General features: G+C 41.9%; 1 long non-coding RNA gene across 1 annotated transcript in view; it reads left to right on the top strand.

Annotated features, from left to right (window-relative positions):
• The window catches only part of LOC126457719 (uncharacterized), an 877,017-nt gene that overhangs the window by 355,492 nt on the left and 508,837 nt on the right, over positions 1 to 12,688 (top strand). Inside the window, exon 3 of the long non-coding RNA XR_007585514.1 lies at positions 11,788 to 11,826. This is a non-coding gene — a long non-coding RNA (uncharacterized LOC126457719). The remainder of the gene's footprint in view (positions 1 to 11,787; positions 11,827 to 12,688) is intronic.

Below are 12,688 nucleotides of genomic sequence, written 5' to 3'. Positions count from 1 at the left end.
CACAGCGGACACACCAGGAACCGCGGTGTTGGCCGTTGAATGGCGCTAGCTGCGCAGCATTTGTGCACCGCCGCCGTCAGTGTCACCCAGTTTGCCGTGGCATACGGAGCTCCATCGCAGTCTTTAACACTGGTAGCATGCCGCGACAGCGTGGACGTGAACCGTATGTGCAGTTGACGGACTTTGAGCGAGGGCGTATAGTGGGCATGCGGGAGGCCGGGTGAACGTACCGCCCAATTGCTCAACACGTGGGGCGTGAGGTCTCCACAGTACATCGATGTTGTCGCCAGTGGTCGGCGGAAGGTGCACGTGCCCGTCGACCTGGGACCGGACCGCAGCGACGCACGGATGCACGCCAAGACCGTAGGATCCTACGCAGTGCCGTAGGGGACCGCACCGCCACTTCCCAGCAAATTAGGGACACTGTTGCTCCTGGGGTATCGGCGAGGACCATTCGCAACCGTCTCCATGAAGCTGGGCTACGGTCCCGCACACCGTTAGGCCGTCTTCCGCTCACGCCCCAACATCGTGCAGCCCGCCTCCAGTGGTGTCGCGACAGGCGTGAATGGAGGGACGAATGGAGACGTGTCGTCTTCAGCGATGAGAGTCGCTTCTGCCTTGGTGTCAATGATGGTCGTATGCGTGTTTGGCGCCGTGCAGGTGAGCGCTACAATTAGGACTGCATACGACCGAGGCACACAGGGCCAACACCCGGCATCATGGTGTGGGGAGCGATCTCCTACACTGGCCGTACACCACTGGTGATCGTCGAGGGGACACTGAATAGTGCACGGTACATCCAAACCGTCATCGAACCCATCGTTCTACCATTCCTAGATCGGCAAGGGAACTTGCTGTTCCAACAGGACAATGCACGTCCGCATGTATCCCGTGCCACCCAACGTGCTCTAGAAGGTGTAAGTCAACTACCCTGGCCAGCAAGATCTCCGGATCTGTCCCCCATTGAGCATGTTTGGGACTGGATGAAGCGTCGTCTCGCGCGGTCTGCACGTCCAGGACGAACGCTGGTCCAACTGAGGCGCCAGGTGGAAATGGCATGGCAAGCCGTTCCACAGGACTACATCCAGCATCTCTACGATCGTCTCCATGGGAGAATAGCAGCCTGCATTGCTGCGAAAGGTGGATATACACTGTACTAGTGCCGACATTGTGCATGCTCTGTTGCCTGTGTCTATGTGCCTGTGGTTCTGTCAGTGTGATCATGTGATGTATCTGACCCCAGGAATGTGTCAATAAAGTTTCCCCTTCCTGGGACAATGAATTCACGGTGTTCTTATTTCAATTTCCAGGAGTTTAGTTTGCCGAAATTGCTTACCTGAATAAATGCTCTACTACAGCGATTGTGGCATTTTGAAGTTTGTTACTTCTGATTCCGAATGTATAAGAATCAATATATATTCCGCAAACATAGATATAGAGAAATGTATCACTCTCTGATCGCCCTTGAGTTTTAGAGACAATGTACGAAACTACGCCCTGGTTGATGGCGTGGTCTTTCACTTGCTGGAAACAATCGATGCAGAACAACAGTTTCATTTAGTGACCAATTTACGATCGTAACCGGTACTGGACCAGGTTAAGCGTCCGAAGCGACTTAAAATAAAAGAGCAACTAAAACGTTGTATGGAATGGGTATGTCAGACTAAGTTTCAGTGGACAAGTCTAGAGGAAATGTGTAAGGGGCAGTCAAATGAAAAAGTGCCAGATGAAAAAAAGTAAATAATTTCTTTATTATTTGAAAAGTAATCGCTATAACTGTTTGCTACAGTATTCCACAGTGAGTCAAGACGGTCATTGCCGCGACGGGAAAAAATGTTTGGTGTTGCCTACGGAGCCATGATTTAACCCAGGCGTGAAGCAAATCGGTGCCACGTATGTCTTTCTTCAGGTCTCCAAAATATGAAAATCGCATGGAGAGAGATCAGGACTTTATGGAGGATGTGTAAGGGCTTCGCAGCGAAACTTCTGCAGCTTAGTTAAGAGAATCTAGGCAACAAATGAGTGGGGACTACCCTGAACCAGAAGGAAGTCATTTGTCAACGTTTCTGAGAGTTCGGACTTCACGGCGTGCTTCAGCTTCTGGAAAGTGCCCACGCACCGCTGTGCGTTAATCGTGGAGCCCTGTTCCAAAAAGTCAATCAACAGCGGGCCCTTGCAGTCAAATAAAAAGATCATCATGACTTTCCCGGAGCTGTCATGCCTGTTGTTTCGACTAAGCTGCTTAAGTTTCGATTGGAAGCCCTTCACATCGCCGGCCGTTGTGACCGAGCGGTTCTAGGCGCTTCAGTCCGGAACCGCACTGCTGCCATTGTCGCAGGTTCGAATTCTGCCCTGCTCATGTATGTGTGTGATGTCCTTAGGTTAGTTAGGTTTTCTTAGTTCTAAGTCTAGGGGACTGATGACCTCATATGTTAAGTCCCATAGTGCTTAGAGCCATTTGAACCCTTCAAATCCTCTGCACAATTCTGAACTCTCTCAACGCGATTTCCATATTTTTGGAGTTCTGAAGGAAGACATTCGTGGCCGTCGGTTTGCTCCGCACTTGTATAAAATCATGTTTCTTAGGCAACCGCAATCTTTTTCCTTCAAAACATTGACCGTGTCTGACGCTGTATGAATGTATTAACAGTTACGGCGATAACTTTTGAAATAATAGTACGTAGGCCCACGATCCCTTCATCAAAGAAGTGGCTTGCAAAACACTCGTTCGGATGATTATCGAGTACCTTCTATTGGTCTGGGATAGCAGGCAGAACGAATTGTCAACAAACGCCAGTGGCGCGGTCGACGCTACAGAAAAAGTGTCATCCATCACAGGGAGTTACGTTATTGAGATTCCGAGAGCGTAACTTCCAAGCGCAGTCCTTAAACTTCTTACTTCCTCTCTGAAACGTCTCGCGAAATGACCACAATGAGAAAATCAGAGAAACTATAACTCTCACGGAGGTTCAACGCCAGTCGCTCTTCCAACGTACGATTCGTGAGTGGGACAGAAAACAGGTCAAATACCACAAGTACCCTCCGACACATACCATGTGGTGGCTTGCGCAGTATATGTGTACATCTGTATTGAGGAGGTACTGAACTTCTTCACACTTCGTTAATTAGAGCTGATGTTTGACACCATAGCTATTCAATTTAGTGTAGGACCCTAATTCTAAAGCAGACCCTTGTCTTTCTGATCACTAAGAGCTACTTTTCTTCTTGTTACAATAAGTTAGAGCTTAATCAGTCTAATGGAAGACTCCATTGTGTGAACACATCAGCCCCGTGGTAGGGCCTGACAGGATGATAGGTGAGCGCAAAGGTTAAGAAAAAAGAAAACCCTGGCGTGAAAAGAGCAGACGTATATCAGTTAAGCTCTTATAGACGGTACCAAGGCTGGAAAAAATTACATGCATTTGCCCTGTTTCTGTTAACAGAGCCGTGATGCATGCTGTTGCCGATAGGTCAGAACTACCTTCATAGGTCGAGATACTAAACAACAACGAGTTTGTCTACGGAGCTTTCCACGAAAAGGTAATTTTTCATGAATAGGTGGCTTATGGATATCTGAAACGGACGTGAGTGTAAACGATAGAAATTAAACGTACAGAGTGATAGCACAGAACAACTTCTTGTTTTCTGCTTGTTTTATAGTTACCGGTTGGCTGAAAGTAACCGATACTGCGGAAAATAAATACTCGAAAATACTGGTGATAGCAAAATGCATGTTCCCAGAAATTTGTAAAGCGAAATTTACTGCCAGCACTATTAAACTTTTCACCCGCTGGCGGCGTTTTAACTAAATCGATAACCATAGAAACATCCGTTCTCATTAACAAAAACAAAAACAAAAAGAATCTGTACTGATATTATGAGTATTTCCACGAAAATGAGACCTCTCAGTGTAGGCCACGCTTTTCAACTTGTCATTTCATATGCTCCTCTTTCAATATGTGTACCTTTCTTTTAATATGGAGCTATCCCCCAAGAAAACTAAATCCATGGCTTTCAGAGGTAAAAATCCTACGCCGAAGGGAAATTGTAAAACGTAATAAAGCAAACACTAAATTAAGAAATATGATCGTTTAATAAGTGAAACAAAGAAGGCAAGGAAGAGACTGCGTAATTCAAGACAGGAATGAAGAGTGTAAAAATGAGTAGAAGTGATGTAGGAAGTATAAAGATTAGTTAGCCACTTAAATGTAATTGTGATCTGTCCTGTAACGGAAAACAAAATTAAAATATCTAGAACAAGTAAAAGCTTTTAATTGAGCAGGTGTTGATATACTTCATAACGACCATAAGGGCGTAGAGAGCAAAGAAAACACTCTTTAAGTAACTTATGGAGATCCTGACATGCATCTGAAAAGAGAAGCGTTTAAAATTTTATTATTTGCTGCTGACGTTGCTGTACGTGAGTGACGCTTTTGACACAACAAACACTGAATCTATAATCAAAATGTAGAGGTGCAATTTTTAACAGTTGCTGATGTCTGTATTATGACACACAAAATCGAATATCATGTGTCCATCATGCAAAAAGATTATAAGAAACCAGAAGAAATTCGATTAACTACAGAGATATATAAAATGAAATGGAAAAAACTGTCAATCAGACTTTTAAAAATTTATTTCGAAAGCGAAACGATGAATTAATGCCTGTATACCAAAGCAGACAATAAGCAAACCACATAATAAGATTAAAGCTATGTCGTACAGCAGTAGCAAATATAGGATTAAATGGTTCAGTTGAATAAACAAGGGAATATATTAAAAGTGTTATTCCACACAACTTTAAGCAGTAGAAGTAGCAGCAACATCCTCCTTAGAAATTAATACAATTCTAAAAATCTTGTGGGTTTTATGATGTTTCAGAAAGAGTTCTGGAAGTTTGTTACAACTTAGTAAGTAATGCCCTTAGTGATATATGCAATGCGTCACTGGCAGAGGGATTCTTTCCAGACAGGTTAAAACATGCAATTATTAAACCACATCATAAGAAAGGTTACAAGTCCACATTACTCACTAATACCTTTGTCCAAAATATTCGAAAAACTAATGTACATAAGAATAGTTACAGACTTAACTGAAAACAATATACTAAGCACATCACAGTTTGGATTTCAAAATTATTTTTCGTCTGTGAATGCTTTTTATACATTCACTCATTAAATACTAGAAGCCTTAAATAATAATATATCTCCTGTTGGTATTTTTTGTGATCTCTCCAAGGTCTTCGATTGTGTATATCATGATACTCTTTTAGCAAAACTCAAGTTTTATGTAACTGCTGGCTTTACAAACAGCTAGTAGGAATCATACTTGATAAACACAATGCAAAAGGTTGTGCTGAGTAATTCAGACAATGTTGCAAACCTAGAAAATTTTAGTTACTGGAGTAAAAATTACAAAGACCAAAGGGTTCAATTTCGCATCCACTCTTATTCCTTGTGTAGGTGAATTATCTTCCACTTAACATTCAACAAGCGAAATTGGTACTTTTTGCAAACGATACTAGTGTTATAATAAGTCGAGTAGAGAAAAAGCAACAGAAGAGTTAGTAAATGACGTTTCACAGTGCATTATTAAGTGATTATCTGAAAATGGACTACTCCAAATTCTGAAAAAAAAACACTGCGTTCAGTTCTGTGCAACAAATAGAGTAACAACAACAGGTGATGTAGCACATGAGCAGCAGTCAGTACGTAGGTAGAATGCTTCAAACTTAGGGTGTACATATTGCTGAAAACTTGAACTGGAAGAAGCATATTATTGAGCTTCTCAAACAATTAAGCTCAGATGCTTGTACTCTTCGTGTAACTGCTAAGCTTGAAAAAAAAACGTATCAGCCTCCTAACACACTCTGCATACTCCCACTCAGCAATGTCGTAAAGAATAACTTATTACTTAGAAAGGAGGAATTGATTGCATAGAAGCGAGCAATAGGAATAATATGTGTCGTCACCCAAGGACGTCATGTAGGTACCTTTAACGAGCTAAATATTTCGACGGCGCCGTCCCAATAGATAATCTCGCTGCTGAAATTCGTCATAAATAACCCATCGCAATATGAGAAGAACAGTGATGAACGCACCTACAACACTAGACGAAAAAAGACTTTGGTTGCCCATTATTAAAGCTGTCAGTGGCTCAGAGAGGAGTTATATGCAGAAAAAAAAAAAAAAAAGTTTCATCAAGTCTGACAGGTAGAGAAGCAAGTTTTAAATCTATTCTAAAACAATTTCTCCTGGAGAAGTCCTTCTACTCCATTGTCAAATTTGTACTTGAAAACTGATAGACTGCAAAAAAATTGTTTTTAAGTGCACCTGCATGAGTACGAGTAAAATTATAATGCGTACATTAATGTTGACACTAATAATCTCTATATATCCCTTAAACTGACTCGTACTACGTCATTTCCATAAGAAATGGTTCAAATGATCTAAGAAATTTCTTAGTAACTAACTAACTAGTTTCTTATGAACAAGCTGGCCCTTAACCTAGAGCCTCTACTATTTTCTTTCTTCTCGCTGTGGTACTCCACCAGCATAGCACGAGGTTGTCTATAAGACTTCGAACAAAACAAATATATGTTTTGAATTGGTCTGTATAACATGCAGCTTATAGAACAATTGCTTGCGCACAGTGTTAACTTCTCACAAGACTGTTAATCGTAGCGTATTAGTACTGAAGATGTTAACTTACGCAGGGAGACGCCTGATATAAAAAGTGAAGAAGTCAATGAAGTTTCTAAAAGCACTGTCAGCGGGTTAAGTACTGAAGTTCATGCATCGTTTTTAAACACAGTAAAGATGCATGAGCGATACTGTCCATTGCCAGCAATAAACATCGCCAAAGCCTAATCACAAAGTTCACTAGTGAGCTATTGGTTAGGCCACGTGATACTAGTGTTTTGTGCCGTTAAAGTGCAAACCGTAAGTGCCACGGCTGCTACAGCTATAAATATGTGTAAGTCAGCGCAAACGGAGAAACCGTAAATTCGAGCAGTGAACCATGAGATCTATTCTTCCGGGAAACCACTGGACACGATGAAAGCCTCAGAAGCTAACGATTCCGGATTCTCCAGCAGTAAGCATGTCATCGAGAAAGAAGACGACCTCGCAGTGATTCCTTCTCTGAATGCTCACCTGTAGTTTTAGTTAAGGTGCTCATTCACACTGTCATCTTGAATCTTCCGTCTTATTTTAACTTAAATGTAGTTTGGTCATCAGTCATATTAATGGAAATACCGGTTATTATATTATGCAATACATTCATGCATTACAATCTCTCACAGGTGTGAAATCTCAAACCCAACAGCTCAAGTCCACATTTGCATTCTCTCTATTATTGGAAAGCAATCTACAGCGAAGATGAATAAATTTCTGATACCTTTTATAAACATTTATGTTTCACTCTGATTTGAATACGTACCATTAAACCCACGAGATTTAGTTTTCTCATCATATATAACAGATAATCGTTTCTTATTCTATTTTTGACCTTAGTGCCTGCCTCCGTAAACCAGGTCGCTAACGCACGTACGACGCAGCTCTCAAACATCCGTAAGGAAAGGAGCTAATGTGCGCGGAGGAACAACACCCTTCCCCACAGTCGGCTGGACAAACCTCGTGGGATGACATAGCCAACGTTGCCACACTACTTTTACATTTTTACGTTAACGGTTAACTGTTTGACTCACTGTTTATCACAGCGTTACTTGTTTATTAAGTTCCTGTCACAATATCATCACACGTATTACTTCCTTTTACCACGCTTCTCGGCAATAGTCAATATCTACGTTGTGCTATTCCATATCGACTTCTGCTGCATATAACTCCACTGTTCCCAATACAATCAACCTAAGATGTGTCCGTTTGTTTGTTTGTTGTAATTCATACAAATCTAGAATTTTATTCCGATCTTGACGAGATTTTGGACGCTTACCTTCAAGACAGGAGGAATATGACTGTCTACACAGATTTCATAATCTGACTTGTAACCTTTATGTATGTAACACGTAGAGGGAGAAGATTGTTAAAAAAAAATTCTAAAAGTTCTTGGCCGATTTACTTCAGGTTCCTACATGATCCCCTACTGAACATTAGGACGGACATAGGCTATGCATTTGTTAATATACACAACACATAACATATATATGTTACCAAACATCTCGGAAAGTATTTGGCCAATTTACTACAAAGCTCTTGGCCGATTTATTTCAAATTTCAACATTCCGGTGAAACAATGAGTAGAATTAACGAAAAGTTAAAAGCCTAAGAAACGAAACGTGTCGTGGTAAATTGATTGTCATTCGTATAACGAGAATAAAGTACAGTGAGAATAGCCGTCTTGGAGATACTTTTATCAGATGGTTCAAATGGCTCTAAGCACTATGGGAGGTCATCAGTCCCTTAGACTTAGAACTACTTATACCTGCCCGAGGCAGGATTCGAACATGCGACCATAGCAGGCATGCGGTTCCGGACTGAAGCGCCTAGAACCCCTCGGCCACAGCGGCCGGCCATAGTATTATCAGATGCTAGCTGATATGGGGAGAGCGGAAGCTCGAGAATTAGACAGAAACATGATTGTTCACTTATTTGTTGACTATTTACTGTTTTTATGTATGACATAAACCTTAGAAGATATTTTAGTCCATGTTTCGCGGTTATGTTTAAGTATTAAAATCCACAGTGCCATACAAACGCTAAAGAAGGTTGTGCAAATAGATTAAATAAATCACCAGATCGCGAGCCGATCAAAAGGTAGAACAGAATGCGAGATTTCCTGAGCTGTGTCGTAATCTGGTCGAACAATCTGAGTCGGGCTCAATCACCAACCTACTTGAAAAAGCGCAAACAGAGATGAAACAATAGCAGACAAATTCTCCAGAAACACAATTAGATACTTACAGCAAAATGTAACAATAGATGGCGCAACTATTCATCTTTCCATACAGGGAAAATGCAAAGTTTGTGAAAATCTGCTTAAAGAAATTAATTGGAAATGTTGGCAGAAAATCGTTTAGTTTCTCATTCCTGTAGAAAAACATGTCGTTCCCATAGAAGTTTAACAGAAATATTAAAGTTCCAATTGTTGAATACCGACAACAAATCACAATGCAACTTTCTCCGGAAGCGATAGTCTTAAAGTCATCTACATCCATTTCTTAATTGTCTGTTGTTTAGTGTGGTCGTTAGAAAATCGTGGCTGTTAGCTTGAACTACGATGTGTAAGGTAAGTCATGTTGCTTTATAACTGCTAAATTTTCGTACTTTAAGTGATGATTTGTTTATGTATGCACATACTTTATTGAGTCAAAATGTTTCCTGCAGAGAATGAGCAGTATTGAAATGATAAAAAGTATGTATTTTACAGTTAGATTTTAGGTATATTATGGGAAACAGATACACGCTGTTAGGCAGAACATCATGGCCACCTGATTAATATTACTTAATAAATAATAACCGCTTTGACACGGACAACACTGGTGGCGTTTCGTGGCATGGAAGCAATGAGGCCTTCGTAGGTCCCTTGACAGAGCTGGCACGACATATACGCACACTCAACTCACCTAACTTCCGTAAACTCCGTGGTGGGGCTCGATGAACTCTGACGCCACGATCTATCTCATCCCAGATGTGTTCTATCGGCTTCAGATCCGGCAAGTTGGGGGTGCTACCACATCAGTTGGAATTCAGCACTGTGTTCCTGGAACCACTCTGTCACACTCTTAGCCTTGCGACATTGCGTGTTATCTTGTTAAAATAAGCCTCATTATCATATTGAAAAATGCCTCGTGAGGAGGTGTACGTGATCTGCAACCAGAGTACGATACGATATAAGGAGCCGACATGGTCCTTGCATGAGCTCCACTAAACCTTTTGACGCCAACGTGAATGCTCCAGAGAATATCGGAGCCACCGCCAGCTTCGTCCCGCAGTACAGGTGTCAAGAACCTGTTCCCCTGGAAGATGATGGATTCGCGCCCTCCCTTAGGCTGCGGAGGCTCATCATTTGGAGACTTGTGCGTACTTTGTGTTCAGACACACTTGTACTGAGCCGAGCAGTAAACTCTGATGCTAGTTCCGCCACAGTCTTACCAGTCTGCCCAGCCTACGACGTCCGACGTCAGTAACATCGGGTCGCCGCCTAACCCTCCACGACGTCTGGACGTGGTTTCACCTTGGTTTCATCAAGTGTTAGATACCACTGCATTCTCCGAGCACATAACAAGTGGTGCAGCCTCCGTGCCATCACAATCTGCCCTCTGTCAAACTCAGCCTTCCCCATTATGAAATCGCGCGCCTGTCCCATTTAACACACACTCACTAGTACTACAAACATTGCGCGTGTGTCTGACTAGCAGTTATTCCTCGCCAGGTGACTCTGCTATCACCTGCACGGGTTTATATCGGTAGTAGGTCGATGGTCATAATGTTCTGGATGATCAGTGTATTGGTTTAACTTTTACTTTAAAAAGGAATCAAATCATAATCTGTGACGTAATTGTTGTTACTAAACTTTGGGTTTGATATCGGTGTATATTTGTGAAAGTCAGTACCGGAAGGCAAGAACCCGATATTTATGAATGCCTCAGGTGAAGCGGTATTCATTCGTGGCATTCCGTTGACACTAAATTATTTAAATATGCTCTTCGAGTGAAAGGGATTGCAGTTTCCCATGCAGCTTGCATTCGCTAGGCACAGACCCACTCACTTTCTGTGACAGATATTAAACATCCCGGGCAACACCTGGCACTGCAGCTAGTGCTATGTATGGAAATAAAAATCCCGCACGCGAGCTTCTTGAACGCCTAATGAATGTCTCTTTCGTCCTTCAGAGCCTACCACAATGGATGCGGTACAATTAGCAACACAGTGCTGGAAAATTACAAGACCTGTTGTGTCAAACAGTGCAAACAGGCCTACTACTGCACCATTTCCCTCCAATTCAAATGGTTCAAATAGCTCTGAGCACTATGGGACTCAACTGCTGAGGTCATTAGTCCCCTAGAACTTAGAACTAGTTAAACCTAACTAACCTAAGGACATCACAAACATCCATGCCCGAAGCAGGATTCGAACCTGCGACCGTAGCGGTCTTGCGGTTCCAGACTGCAGTGCCTTTAACCGCACGGCCACTTCGGCCGGCCTTCCCTCCAATTCATCGGACTTGTAAACCACTGAATATTTCTGGAATTTTGTCGACAGACTCTAGGAAGCAGTTTCAAGAGCAATGTACCTGAACATTGGTTTGTGTGAGAAACTGTCAGAATTATCGTTCCCCAGGATGACTTTGAAGGCTTGTCTGCTTCCAGGGAGCGTCGCGTAGACTCAACATGCAATTAATAACGGCTCTATTTAACACCAAGTGAATACTACATAACGAAACTTTAGTCATATTCTCACTAACGTAAATTTCGAGTGGTATAGGACTCTCCTATGAGTTAACGGAAAACAGTGTTAAACATCAGAAAAGACAGTAGAAACGTTGAGTCAGAACGAGAAAGCGAAAAGGAAGTATGAAAAGGGTAGATTTCATTTGCAAAAGTCTCTGTTGAACAGGCAAGCTTGGATCTTAACAGCTAATTACTTCACATAAACATGTTGCGGAGACTGATATAAATTTGTAACTACAAAAATTTAATTTTTTTCTTTACTATTATGTCCTAAATTAACAATATGAAGCAAAACGTAGAAAGTCTTCTTTTGTTTCAGGCTAATCTCTCACATGATTACAGTATGTCACACAATTACTGTGTTCTTTTTATTTCAGGTTAAACCCGACATAGGCGTTCGCAGCTGATCGCAACAGGTAAGTGCGTTTAACTTCTACAAAACTAACAAAAAATAATTCACAGCGAAGTATTTCGACTTTTAGTGCTTCGCGTCTTCATTTAACACTGAAGTGCAAAATTTATCAACAGAGCTAGTTACATGATATTACAGTACGGTTAACCTGATTACTTAATACTGACCCAGCATTGGCCGCCCTGTTATATTATCAGTTGGTAAAACTTCGCTGCCAACACCTCCGGTTCTGTAAATCATGCTTTCTCAGATTTTCTAGTGTTGCGTGACAAAAAGTACGCAAGATAGTAAATTGGGGTTAGTATACGGTGGTCGTGGTAAGTTCCTATGTGACCAAACTGCTGAGGTCATCGTTCCCGGAGCCTACACACTACTTAATCTGACTTAAACAAACTTACGCTTAGGACAAGACACACACGCCCATGCCCGAGGGAGGACTCGAACCTCCGACGTAGGGAGCCACGCGAACCGTGGCAAGGAGCCCAAAGCCACGCGGATACCCCGCGCGGCGTTAGTATACAGTGTTTCTCTTTCTTGCCAACAGTAGTCAACCGACTATCATCTCTGACAATAGGCTCCAAATTCTCTTATAAAACAGTACTGCCATTCAAATTGTCATTAGTGTCGAGCATTAGAGACGACATGAATAAAGAGCGTAGAATACTCTGAAAAGAAAAAAGCTTGTGTGCAAATAATACTTAACAATAATGGAACTAATGATATGGATAGGAATCAGTGTTGACGGACGAACATACTACGTCCCGTCCTTGTGAACACACACATCTTAAATGTCTTACGTAAACCAGTATACACATTACTCTTTACTTGAGAGTGTGTCCTCAATTACAAACTCTTCTAATTGCCTA

The sequence above is a fragment of the Schistocerca serialis genome, chromosome 2 (genome assembly GCF_023864345.2).
Source record: "Schistocerca serialis cubense isolate TAMUIC-IGC-003099 chromosome 2, iqSchSeri2.2, whole genome shotgun sequence".
Classification (NCBI taxonomy): Eukaryota; Metazoa; Arthropoda; class Insecta; order Orthoptera; family Acrididae; genus Schistocerca; species Schistocerca serialis.
Note: the sequence above shows the minus strand (reverse complement) of the source record. Positions and strands in the feature narration are given on the sequence as shown.